This window comes from Rattus norvegicus, chromosome 9 (assembly GCF_036323735.1).
Source record: "Rattus norvegicus strain BN/NHsdMcwi chromosome 9, GRCr8, whole genome shotgun sequence".
Taxonomy (NCBI): Eukaryota; Metazoa; Chordata; class Mammalia; order Rodentia; family Muridae; genus Rattus; species Rattus norvegicus.
Genome location: NC_086027.1, coordinates 30,828,084 through 30,840,390, shown reverse-complemented (window position 1 = coordinate 30,840,390; position 12,307 = coordinate 30,828,084). Strand labels below are relative to the sequence as shown.

Below are 12,307 nucleotides of genomic sequence, written 5' to 3'. Positions count from 1 at the left end.
GCTGACTGAATTTCTGGCCACCAGCCTGCTTTTCGTCTTTTGTCTTCTGTCACTGGTAATTTTGTGTCCTGAGAGGGCCTGATAAAGATTTGGGGGAATGGAGATCTAGGCAAGGGGAGGAAAACCAATAACCCTGGAGACCAGAGACGAGAGAAGAGCCAGGGACCTAATTTCTTATTCTTGGTGCACAGAGAAAACCAGAACAGCCTGTCCTTCTTGCCTGTACAAGCCACTCATTTGACACTGCCAATGTTACTATACCCCCACTGTGCCTGGCACAATCAGCTTCCTGCTTAAACTCAGACGCAGAATCTGTGACATTGAGAACAGCCGCAAACAAAACCAACCAGGTCCTGTTAAACCCCCTACCTTAGGCATTTCAGGTTGCCATAGTGTAGTATCACAAACCAAGGGGGGGTGGGGTTAAACAACAAACATCTATTTCCCCCAGCTGTGGAGGTTTGAAGGCCAAGAACGAGGCGCTAACAGGCTTACTGCCTGGTACGTGTTCACCTCTGACTTACAGACGGCTCTCTTCTCGGTGGGTCCTGACAGGGCACAAGAGCCACAGAGCTTCCTTCTATTAGGTTATCAATGTTTCTTATTAGGTTATCAATGCCATTCATCTCCTAACACCCTCATATTGGGATGATGTTTTGAACATATGATTGGGGGGGGAACACTTTACGTCTATGACACTAGAATATTGGTCATACACTAATTGGCTTAGTTTCCTTAATGTGGGATGGTGAGCGTAAGGAAGTTGTCCAAACATTTTTAATTCTAATTAGCTAACTTGAGATTGCTATGCAAGGATGCTATCACAAAAAAAAAAAATCCCTTCATCCTAGTTTGAGGCATTGACTATGAGAATAGTTGAGAGCCAGTTTAATACTGAAGCCTTAAAGCAAACCTACAACACTGCACAGATAGACCCCACTGCTTTCCACTCTCCCATCCCAAGAGTCCAACAACTTGAATGTTGCTGTAACACACACACACACACACAAAGTCAACCACAAACTAACAGGTAGATCTAGATGCCAAGGGTGGCCTCTGAGCTGACGCTGGCTGAAGAATCCTGGCAGTCACCCAGAAGCACTACCCAGACCCTCTTTCCCCCAGTTATTCCATGAGAGCTTTCTTAAAGGTACCTCTGGTGTCCCCAGTTCATCTTTAGTGCATCCTCCTCCATAACTGTTAATAGCAATTCATAACCAGTATCGTTGAAACTATTAGTAGTCATTGGCTGACGGAGAGGCTTCCTTTAAAGTCATGGAGTCCAGAATAGTAAGAGCTGCCACACAGGGGCAGTTTTCCTCTTTCTTATACTAACTGCCTACTGGCCGCCCTGCACTGTCTACAAAGGTGGTTGCTATTTTTCTTTAGGGTTACTTAGCTCTGAGGGTTTATGATCCCTTCTGATTATGGGGTCCCGATTCTACCAGTGTCTTTGTATGTCATGTGTTCCTTATAACTTCCAGTCCTCCTTCTTAAATCCAACCATGTGACTTGAGCCTTTAGGATTCCAACACAAATGTGACCCAGGGCCAGCCAATTCTCTTAACCACCAGCCAGCACACCGCAGCCCCCATTTCTCCCTCATTACCATTAACTAAGTCTGCCTGCCCCTTCCCACCGGAACTATAGTTTCTTTCCTTTGTGGTTTTCCTTTTCCTTCTTTCTTCTCATATGGTGTACCATGGGAAGTCCTAACATGTGAGACCATTATGGCCTCAAGCTTTTTAACCATGACCTCTCTTTATCCAGCCATCTGTCCTCACCAGCACCACAAGCAAACTTCCGGCATACCTAATTTTACTATTGGCATGGCTAATTTCTTACTTACAGACCCTGGAAGTCTAGCCTGAAATCTGTCACTAGGTTTGGCTGTGGCAGGTTTATATTCCCAGCTACTCAGGAGGCAGAGGCAGAGGCCGAGGCAGAGGCAGAGGCAGAGGCAGAAGGACCAGAAGTTCAAAACTGACTACGCTACAGTGTCATCTCCAGGGCAGCCTGTGGACTTCAGTGAAATCCTGTCTCAAAATAAAAACTAAGACTTTCTAGTCATTAAAACGTAAACAAGTTTTAGCATATTAAAAATAAACCAACCTGTTCTTTCTGAGCCAGGCCGGTGGTGAGTTTGAGGCCAGCCTGCTCTATAGAGTGAGTTCCAGGACAAGCAGGGCTGCTCCAAGAAACCTTGTCTCAAAAAAACCAAAACCAAACAACAAACGAACGAACCTGTCCTTTCTGACAAGATAAAGCATGTTCTGGGTCGGATGGCTATAGAGAAAACCTGCTGCTGCTGTTCATTTCATATCTACAGACCTGAATCCTGCCCCAGCAACACCCATGGTGACAGTTTCCTGACTGCTCTTAGCCCGGGGTTCTATCGTATTTGATTGGCTAAAACTCAGCTCAAAAAAAAAAAGTGCTTAAGCTTCTGGTAACTTCCAACTGCCAACGAAAGCTCGCATTCCTGAGCTTGGCAGGCAGAGCATTTCCATGACCTGGCCCTGGTTTACATCTGTGGGACTCATCCTCTTCTGAAGTCATGTAGGAGAGTAAACAGAACAGAGCACCAGAGGCCGTGGATTTCTGCTTCTGTCTGTGTCTCTCTGTGTCTGATTCTGTCACTATGTCCTCCATCCCCTAGTGTGTCTGTGTGCTCCTGTGTGTGTGTGTGTGCTCGTGTGTGTATGTGTGCGTGCATGTCTGTGCATATGGGTATATGTGAGTATTCATGCATGCATGCATGCATGCGTGTGTGTGCCTGTGTGTGTGTGTGTGTGTGTGTGTGTGTGTGTGTGTGGTTATGACACGAGGCTCCGATCATATCCCAGGATAGCCTGTAGCCCACTAGGTAGGGCAAGTTGTTCTTGAACTCATGGCTGTCTTCCTGTCATGGCATACTGGACTCCAAGGGACATCAGGCATCTGCTGGGTCTTACACTCAGTGACTTTCATGAATTTCTGATTTCCCTCCTCTGTTTCCCAAGTACTGCAATTTCAGGTGTGTGTCACTAATGACTCTGTACTTTTTGATTTTTTAATAATTTTGAAATCATTAAATAGTTCAAGAGTGTAGAAATACAGACAATAAACAAGGGTTTGTCAAATCTTAGTGTGTTGTACTTACTTCCCACGTTAAATGTATGCATGAGTGTACACGTGTGCAACTTTCTGTTCTTCATCAATCTCCCTGTCAGAGGGTCAGCTGAAAGCTCCTTCTCCCTAGCGACAGTTGCTAGGTACAGAATTAGTTGTTCACCCCACCACTGTTTTCTCTTGGAGACATTATGAAATTATGAATAGGTATCAACATAATGATATCAAAACATTATGAAATTACACATCCACAAATATTATGTCCTTTTCTATCTTTTTAACCTTTATGTTATTCTCAGTGTTCCTCAGCCTCCTCCTGTCATTTAATGTGATACTTTGTTTTCCCACATTAATTTTATAATCTCTAGTTTTCCATATGACCACTTCTCATTGGCTAGGTATACCATAATTCCTTTGACCACCCACTTTTGAACAACCAGATTGTTTCTAGTTATTTATTTTGACAAACAAACTTGAGTGGTCACATCTCTTAACTAGATGCTCAACTGGGGCTTCCTTTTTGGGGTCAACTCTTTACCTGGAATGACTTTCTCCTTATTTGTGAATTTCATCCATCTCTGATGATAGCTCAACCTGTTCTCCAAAGCATTAAGTCAAAGAAACACCTTCCTCCACCCATCGTCAGCGAATAACCTGCATTTCTTTTAGTTCGACGCTGCATTCAAACTCCATCTTGTCCTGCACTTATCTGGGTGTTTCTTCTACGCCCGCATGAAGCTGTGATTTCTTAGAGATAAACATTGTGTTACATGGGATTAAATTCCTTTTCCTCTCTAGTGAGAACCCAGAGTGTCTGCTGAATTCACTGGACTTTTCTTCTTTTGCTACTTTCTTAAGAGTTTCTATTGCTGTGATGAGGCACCGGGGCCAAAAAAGCAAGTTGGGGAGGAAAGGGTTTATTCAGCTTACACTTCCACATTACCGTTCATCATCAAAGGAAGTCAGGACAGGAACTCAAACAGGGCAGGATCCAGGACCTGATGCAGAGGCCATGGAGGGTGCTCCTGTAAGGCTTGCCTCAGTTGGCTTGCTCAGTCTGCCTTCTTATAGAACCCAGGACCACCAGCCCAGAGATGGCACTACTCACAATGGGTGGGGCCTTCCTCCATTGAGCACACACTGAGAAAATGCCTTACAGCTGGATTTCATGGAGGCATTTGCTCAACTGAGGCTCCTTTCTCTCTGACGATTTTAACTCCTGTCAAATTGATACACACACAAACAAAACAAAACAACAACAACAAAACAGTCAGAAGGGCTACTAAGTCTTTTTCTCCACTCAGTGATAGAGGTTTATCAGAGTAAGGAGTCGCTACATTCCCATGTCTTATCCTTTGACCCCAGGGTAAGACACTTGGCTCTCTTCCCAGCATTGTCTGCTGAGAGAAACCAGAGGCACTGGAAGTTCTCTGGGCTCGATAACCAGGGAAAGAGGACTGTACACAGCTGGGTATGCACAAAGATGAGGAAAACGCCCCTTTTCTATCTTTACTGTGAAAGCACCTAGGTTGGAAAGCACTTACCAAGAATTTTACCCTACGGTGATAGGGATTCGGAGCAGTGTAAAGCATACATTTAGTGTGTACAAAACCTCAGGTTCAATCCCCTGTATAAGAAATAAAGAGAGGCCTGTCCAGATGTGGCTAATGAGTCACACATGTGTTCGTGGGTGGCAAAGAGAAGAAAGGTGTGGAGAGCTTTTAGTGCCGCTTCTAGGAATTTGGCATTTGTCTCTGGGCTTGGACAGGGAGGTAGGCTCAGGTAAAAATATTAGAAATAGTGGCTGTGGGTTTTTTCTACTTTACTTAATTACTACTTTGCATGATCTTTTTGCTTACTACTTCACTCAATCACTTTGTCTTTGATCTAACAACTGACCATGTTTTTTTGGATGTACCTAGAATAAAAAAAAAAAAAGCAGGAGAGAAATAAATACTTCAGCCCAAGCACTGGATGGAGTCAGTTATAATTTTGTCTAGTTGGTTTTTTTTTTCTCACTCCTCACTCTCTCCCCTCCCTCCCTTGAGACTCAGTTGACTGACTTGGTTGAAAGTCTCTGTTTATATTCAGTGTTCTGACTTAGGAACATCTGAATGATTAATAGCCTAACATTCCCTGAAAAGAAGCAAGCCCGAGATGACAAACAATCCTGTTCCAGGCAGATCTAGATGGGCTCCCAAGATGGAGGCTCTTTTAGCCTCGGGTGGGAAGAAGCCCAGACAACCCTCACAAGGTGCGACTCAGGTAGCCAGTGAGGAGTAAGCATGAGATGACCAACAGACGTACATGGTGCCCAGACAGGGAAATAGCCTGAAATGACCACCAGTCTGGTGCTGCACAGGCTTAAGGGAACAGATCATGGACAAGATGACCCCTGCCTGGTGCCATAATGTACAACCAATGTATAACACCCCTGAGACCACTTCTGAGAGACCCACACATTTTGGGTGTTTCAGGTAAGATAACCCTAAAGATATGAGCATGGGAGAGGTGGCCCTACCACTCATCTTCCGGTGGTAGCATGGATGAGGGAAAGATATCCTCCTTCCCTTCAGTCATCACCATCCATGGCAGCCAGGAGACCTGACCTTGGCTGGGGTCATGAGGGCAGGAGAGGTGTCCCTGCCCCTCACTAGCTGCAGCACTTGGGAGAGCAGGCCCCACACCTCACCTCAGCAGCAGAGTAGAGCTGACCTTGGTAGCAGGGGTGCAGGCTAGCCAGTCTCAAAGGCGTATGGGAGAGCTGGCTCTACCATCGTCTACTGTTGAGTAACACAATCAAGAGAGAGATGGCCCCCACCCACCCCTTGCCAGCAGACAGGAGAGCTGACCCTGAGGTCATCAGAGCGGGAGAGCTATCCCAGCCCTTCCTTGCTGCAGCACTCAGGAGAGCAGGCTCTGCACCTGGGCAGCAAGGTAGAGCTGGCCCTGGTTGTAGGGAATGTCGGTGAGCCAGGCTGACTACTACCTAAGATACCTCTCAGGCCCAGATCCAGGACTTTGAATTGGCTCACCCCAACGTCTACCCCATGAAGGAACTGCTGGAGTTCATAAAAAGGCTGGTCCTACAGATTTGAACCTTTGGGATCTCCATGACATGGGGCAACGGGATATCTGAGAGGAGTCCCAGTGAGGTTCTAGTAGTGGTAAAGTAGCAGAAGCCAGAGGCCTCATACCAGACCCATGACTCACTGTAATGAACATTTGCAAGCAAAGAAATGTGGACAAAAGGGTATAGTGTAGGATACAGTGACACACCAGAACTTCCACAAAGAGTTTTTTTTTTTCCTCTGTCGTGAGGGAGATTGGAAGGGGAGGGGAGGGGAAAGGGGGGAATGAATGGGACTGGGATGCAAAATGTGACATTCATAAAGAACCAATAAAAAGTGAAAGAAAGGAATGAAAGGAAGAAACAGGTGGAGGGAGAGAGGAAGAGCAGGAAGAACTTCGGTATAAACTAAAGGAAATCAAACATTAGGAAGATTGGTTATCAAAAACTGGAGCAGGAGGCCATTTTCAAGGTTGGTGGAATATTATTTTCAGGCTATCAGCTATGATTGCCATAGTGTAGAAAGGGCACATGGTGAAAGAACCCGGTTCTACCCCTACCCCATCCCTGCGGTGTAGTTTCAGAACCCCTGGCTAGAGAACAGGATTGTGGGAGGGGAAAAATTATTGGCTGCTCCTCGAGTGTGAACTACCTCCTCACATTCAGCAGTGAGTGTGGCGGCTGGAAATCTTCCTGATTGCAGAGCATAGATTCACGCTCAGCATGCCACTTTTCTTATCACATCTAGAAAAGTGATATCAAAACTGACTTGTGGGAATCCGTTCAAGACGGCAAACAGTACCGATCGCTTCCGAATTTCGCCCTCGGTACAGTGGTAAGCTGACAACCCGTTTATACTGATCTCCTAAGTTCACTGTAAGACACAACCAGGTCACAGTCTCTTCTAAGCGGCCGCTCATTCCATGTCACGTGATGTATCAGGTTAAGAGCGACTGAAATGAGAATATCTGAGTTCCCGCCTCCTTACATGGGAGTTGACAGGAAGGTCAGATGAAGCTTTGCAAATCTCAGGCTAATGAGGGGCTTAAAATTCATACTGAAAATAAATGTTTCCTCAGCTCCCAGGAAGCCAAGACTCCTCAGGCTGAATAGCAACTTGCTAGACAAAGAAAGGAAGAAAGGAAGAAAGGAAGAAAGGAAGAAAGAAAGAAAGAAAGAAAGAAGGAGAGAGAGAAAGAAAGAAAGAACGGGAGAAAGGAAGAGAGAAAGAAAGAAAGAAAGAAAGAGAGAGAGAAAGAAAGAAAGAAAGAAAGAAAGAAAGAAAAGAAGGAAGAAGGAAGGAAGAAAGAAGGAAGGAAGGAAGGAAGAAGGAAGGAAGGAAGGAAGGAAGGAAGGAAGGAAGGAAGGAAATCACACCTCTGGTGTTTGCTTCTAAGCTCTAGTTTAACTTTAGAAAGGGTCACGTATAAGAATAAGTGCCTATCATCACAGTAACCTGACCTATGGTCTCAGGTGACATCTCATTAAAGCCATTGCAGGTGCCACCTGAGTGCCTGGCTTGTCTTTCTAATCAAGTTGAAATGCATCCAAACCCAGCTTCAATATCAGCTGCCTCCCAGTGACACTGCTTGAACATTGTCTGCGCTTTGCCACAGCACCCATGGGCCCTGGAAGATTTAGACATAGATTACTATTACCACAGCTGCCAGGAGCTAATTCCTCCCAGGCCTTCCTCAAATCTCCCCTTCTCAAGGAGCTACCCAGCCACTGTCCTGATTTAAAGCTGTTTGGCGCTCCACCAGGCACCACACTCTGCTCCTTGGCTTCATGTCAGGTTTATCCCTTGTAGCTTAATGTTTTACTTTCTCTCTGTGTGTTCAAGTACACGAAATTTACCAACTTAACCTCCTTCTTCTTTTCCTCCTCCTCCTTCCCCTCCTCCTCCTCCTTCCCCTCCTCCTCCTTCCCCTCCTCCTCCTCCTTCTTCATCATCTCATTCTTCTTGTTCTTCTAATCCTCTTCCTCCTCCTCCTCCTCCTCCTTCTCCTCCTCTTCCTCCCAACCTTGTTTCTCTTTCCTCTTCCATAGAGTCTCATTATTTAGTCCAGATAGCCTCAAATCTCCTGCACAGGCTGCTAAGCCCTGACATCACAGACATGAACCACCGATTTCAGTGACCCATCTCATCTCTCAGAATGTGGTTAAACACACTCATTCGTCTAAACGAATCTCCACAACTCACTCTCTCTTTTGCAAAGCAAAAGCCCAATATCTCCTGAACAATTCTCCCTCCTCTCTTCACTCTGGTCCCTGGCAACTTTTTTTTTTTGTTTTTTTGTTTTTTTTTGTTTGTTTTATGTACTCTTCCTGGGACTTCATATTCATGGACTCATAATCTTTTTACAAGTAATATTTCACTTGGTGCCATGTCCCCTGGTTTCAGCCATGTTACCACACTTCTTTGAGGGTTAACATTTCATTGTGTGTGCACCTCATGTTTTGTCTACATGATCATCTGTCAATAGAGGGACTGTCCCACCCTTTGGCTATTGAGAATGATGTTGCTATGAACGTGGATGTATAAATATCTTCTCAGTACTGTGCTTCCCATCCTTTAGTACGCACATACCCTGAAGTGGGATTTCTAGAGCATAGTAATTTCATTTTTAATATTTTTTAGAAGCTACCCATTCCATCCTCAATGACAGCTGCAATTTCTGCACAGCTTCAATATCGAGTTCTTTCTTTTCTGATTTTCTTTCTTAAGAATATTATTCTATTTGTGTCAGTGCACCTCCTCCCCTGCATGCGTGTCTGTGCATTTCATGTAATAGAATGCTTTTGGGGACTAATATTGCCTGGATATTGGAGTTACAAATATTTGTGAGTGACCATGTTGATTCTAGGAATCAAACCCCAGTCCTCTGGCACAGTAGCCACTTTAGCCATTGAACCATCTTTCCAGCCCCATTTTCTTAAATGGCAGCCATCTGACTGGATAAGAAGTGAATAAATACATCGTGTGTTGTGTTTATTGTTTACTGTCTGTTCTTCCTAGCCTCTGTGCTAGCCCAGACTACAAGTCCCATCGGCAAAGAAATTCTGGTCTGTTGTATTCACTGTCGACCCCTTGCCTAGAACCACACATAGTGCTCAGTGAGTACTCAGTGACTAGTCTCCGAGTGAATGAATACATCGAAGCTTAGCCCGGGAAAGCAAGCCTAAGGTCCAGCTGGTTCTGGAGGCTCTGAGGCAGAAGGACACAAGTTCAAGGTTGAGGCAGAAGGACACAAGTTCAAGGACTGCCTGCATTGTGAGCTCAAGTCTAGTTTGGACAACTTAGCAACTGTGTCTCAAATAAAAAGTAACAAATCAGCTGGGGACCCGCTGCTCATTGATGCTGCCCTAGACTGGCATACAAAAGGCCTCCATTCAATTCTCAGCACAAAAGCCAAAGAAACCAAGGATGAACTGAACGGGTAAGAGAAAGACGCAAGAACGGTAGACTGTTCCCTTTCTGGTTCGTATGTCCAGTCTCAGCCTCTCTTTGATCACCGCATGCTAAGTTTATGTTTACATGTTCATTTATCTAAGGCATTCAGGCTTTTGGTGACAATTTTCCTCTCTTTAAACACAAACTCGATGAGTTTTTAACATGTGCCCTGATCTTCCTCACTATTACTCGTGAATCTGAAGCTCGTGGGATTCGGGGTTGTGAGGAGCTCACGAGAAGCTGCCAGGAAAACCAGAGAGTCCGAAAAACGCAGATAGCTTGACTGTCATGCAGTGAGGGTTCGCTGCCCACTTGATGTAACTGTAACATCTCTGTCGAGCTGTAACAAAGCTATTTCAAACTGAACATTCTCCAACGGCGATCAAGCATTCCAAATAACCTACTTCTGCCCCTCGATCCTTGTTGATTGATTGATTGATGATTGATTGATTGATTGATTGACAGAGTCTCAAAGAACCGAGGGTGGCCTCAAAACTCCCACGAAGCTGACAAAGATCTCGAACTCCCAATCCTGCTGCCTCCACCTCCCACAGGCCTTTTACCACCACATCTAGCTTTTCTCTACTCCTACCAGAAATGGGAGACGCCTTTTTCCCTTCTTCATAACTGAGTACCTTTTCTATCTGCCTGCAAGTAAATTATCATTATGATTCCTGTACATAGAATACTCAGTCTATGCTAGGGACAGTTTCAAGTCCATTGTAGGCATTAACTCTCCATTCCTTTGAACTATACGGCATTGAGTCTGCTAAACTTTAGTTGTGATCTAGATAAGGGAACAAGTTAAGTCCTTTGTCCAAAGTCACTTGGAGGAGGTAGCAAAGGCCAGAATCATGACTTCCGAGCTTGCCGACTAAGCTTCCTTGTTATTTCAGAGTGCTTTATGTTTCTACCCTATTTCCTGGAAAGCACTACAAAATGTCTAAGCCGGCTTCCTTCCATTGATATGAGAGCAGGATTCTTACGATTCAGACCTGTCTACACCCTCCAACTCTGTACAAACTTTGGCTCATACAGGTAACACCAGTCAGCAGCAAGTTTCACCTACAGTGGCTCTAAGATGTTGGGCCTAAGCAAAACTCTTAGTAGCACTTGATTTTTCCTGCGTTAGGACATTTTATTTATTTATCTTTCTTCAAGTTTAACATGTCAGTAAAAATTTTAATTAGTGGCTGTCCTAACCCAAATATATTGTGGTAGGTACATTCATTAATATCAAGTGGGCACATCTATTATCAACACCAAGTTTTGTTCTTTGGAGGATGTATTGGTCTTGGAAGTAAAGTAGGCTGGGAGGCAGACAGGCCCTGTTCCTGTCACATTAAATGAAGCATATACTTAAAAATATCCACCACAGCCCTGCTGGCCCCAACAGTGCCATTTCACAACTGGGGAGGATAAGAAAGGTTTGACACCTGGCTGCAGGTGTCGAGACCACAAAGGACTAGCAAACATTCCTTATCAGTTTCAAACAGTCCGTTTCTAATCAGTCACACGGAGCTAATTTGCCATCAGATGGACATTCAAATCAGATATGTTTTAGCCAGACGTCCTGGCTTGTCCCTGTAATCCTAACCCTGATCAGGCTGAGGCAGGAGGACAGCTAGTTTGAGGCCAGCCTGAGCTCCAGAGGATGATCTTGTCTCAAAGCAGAGCAAAGCAAAACAAAACTAAACAAAGATTGTGTTTAAAACCAAAAGGGCACACACTATAAAGGCCCACCGAGTTCTCTTTAGCAAACAAAGGAAAGTGAACGACAGAGCTGTTTGCAAGTCCAAACAGAGGCTAGGAACAGCCAAGTACTCAATGTTACCAGAATATTCAAGGTCAGCTTCATTTCCATCAACCCAGCGCTGCCTTTGACAAAAGATTGTCCTATATTCTGAAAAGTTGTATTCATTCCCGCCTCGCTATTTCAGCCTCATGGGGAGAATCCGGTTACTTCAACGGTCCCAAAGGGTGTTTGGTCTTTTCCCTCCTTCCTTTGGATAACATCCAAAAAGACCCAGAAGATAAAGCAAAACAATGAGCTTGAAGTGATTCCAGTTAAAGACTTTTAGATAAACATTAGCAAACAGAAATATACCCTTCCTAGAGCGGGGAACATCCTCTAAGTCCTACCTGACTTTTAAAAAAATACCCCTAAAACACTTGGTCAAAGAAGTGCTGTCTGACCTACATGGATTTTTGGCTCCTCCCTTCTCCATCCCTATCACACAACTGAGACTTTTCAAAAGGCATCTCTCTGTGCCTGGCAGCCAAATCAGAGCATCTTCAAAGTGGCTGGGTTTTGACTTTGCCTTGTGGGGTTGGGGGTGGGGGAGTAGGGGGTGCTGTCAGTTAAAACAACCAAAAGCAGCAACGGAAAAAAGCAAATCTCAGGCATTCCAGAGACAGCCTGGCACCCTCTGTTAGTCTTCCTAGGGACAGCCAGTCCTTGTGAGGCAAAACCTGCAAGCTCCTACCTACACAGCACAACTGGAAATGCTTTCTAGTGAGGCCAGACGCACCTAAAGCATTCTGATTGCACAACGGGTTATGTGGGTTACATGAACTATTTACTGCCAGGTGCACAGCAAACAGCTTCGGTCAAGGAAATCTCTTTCTTTTATTTCCCTTTTGGTTTTTCGAGACAGGGTTTCTCCATGTAG

General features: G+C 44.8%; 1 protein-coding gene and 1 pseudogene across 19 annotated transcripts in view; one reads left to right on the top strand and one right to left on the bottom strand.

Annotated features, from left to right (window-relative positions):
- The window catches only part of Paqr8 (progestin and adipoQ receptor family member 8), a 49,679-nt gene that overhangs the window by 18,209 nt on the left and 19,163 nt on the right, over window positions 1-12,307 (bottom strand). Inside the window, exon 1 of one of the 19 annotated variants that reach the window (XM_063267122.1) lies at window positions 2,113-12,300. The exons of 15 other annotated variants lie outside the window; for them this stretch is intronic. The gene's annotated coding sequence lies outside the window, so the exon portion shown is untranslated. Of the gene's footprint in view, window positions 1-2,112; window positions 12,301-12,307 lie in introns of those variants that run through there. 3 more of the 19 variants (XM_063267126.1, XM_039083546.2, NM_001014099.1) reach the window with 3 other exon arrangements.
- LOC120094937 (small nucleolar RNA SNORA17) lies at window positions 5,164-5,245 on the top strand (annotated as a pseudogene).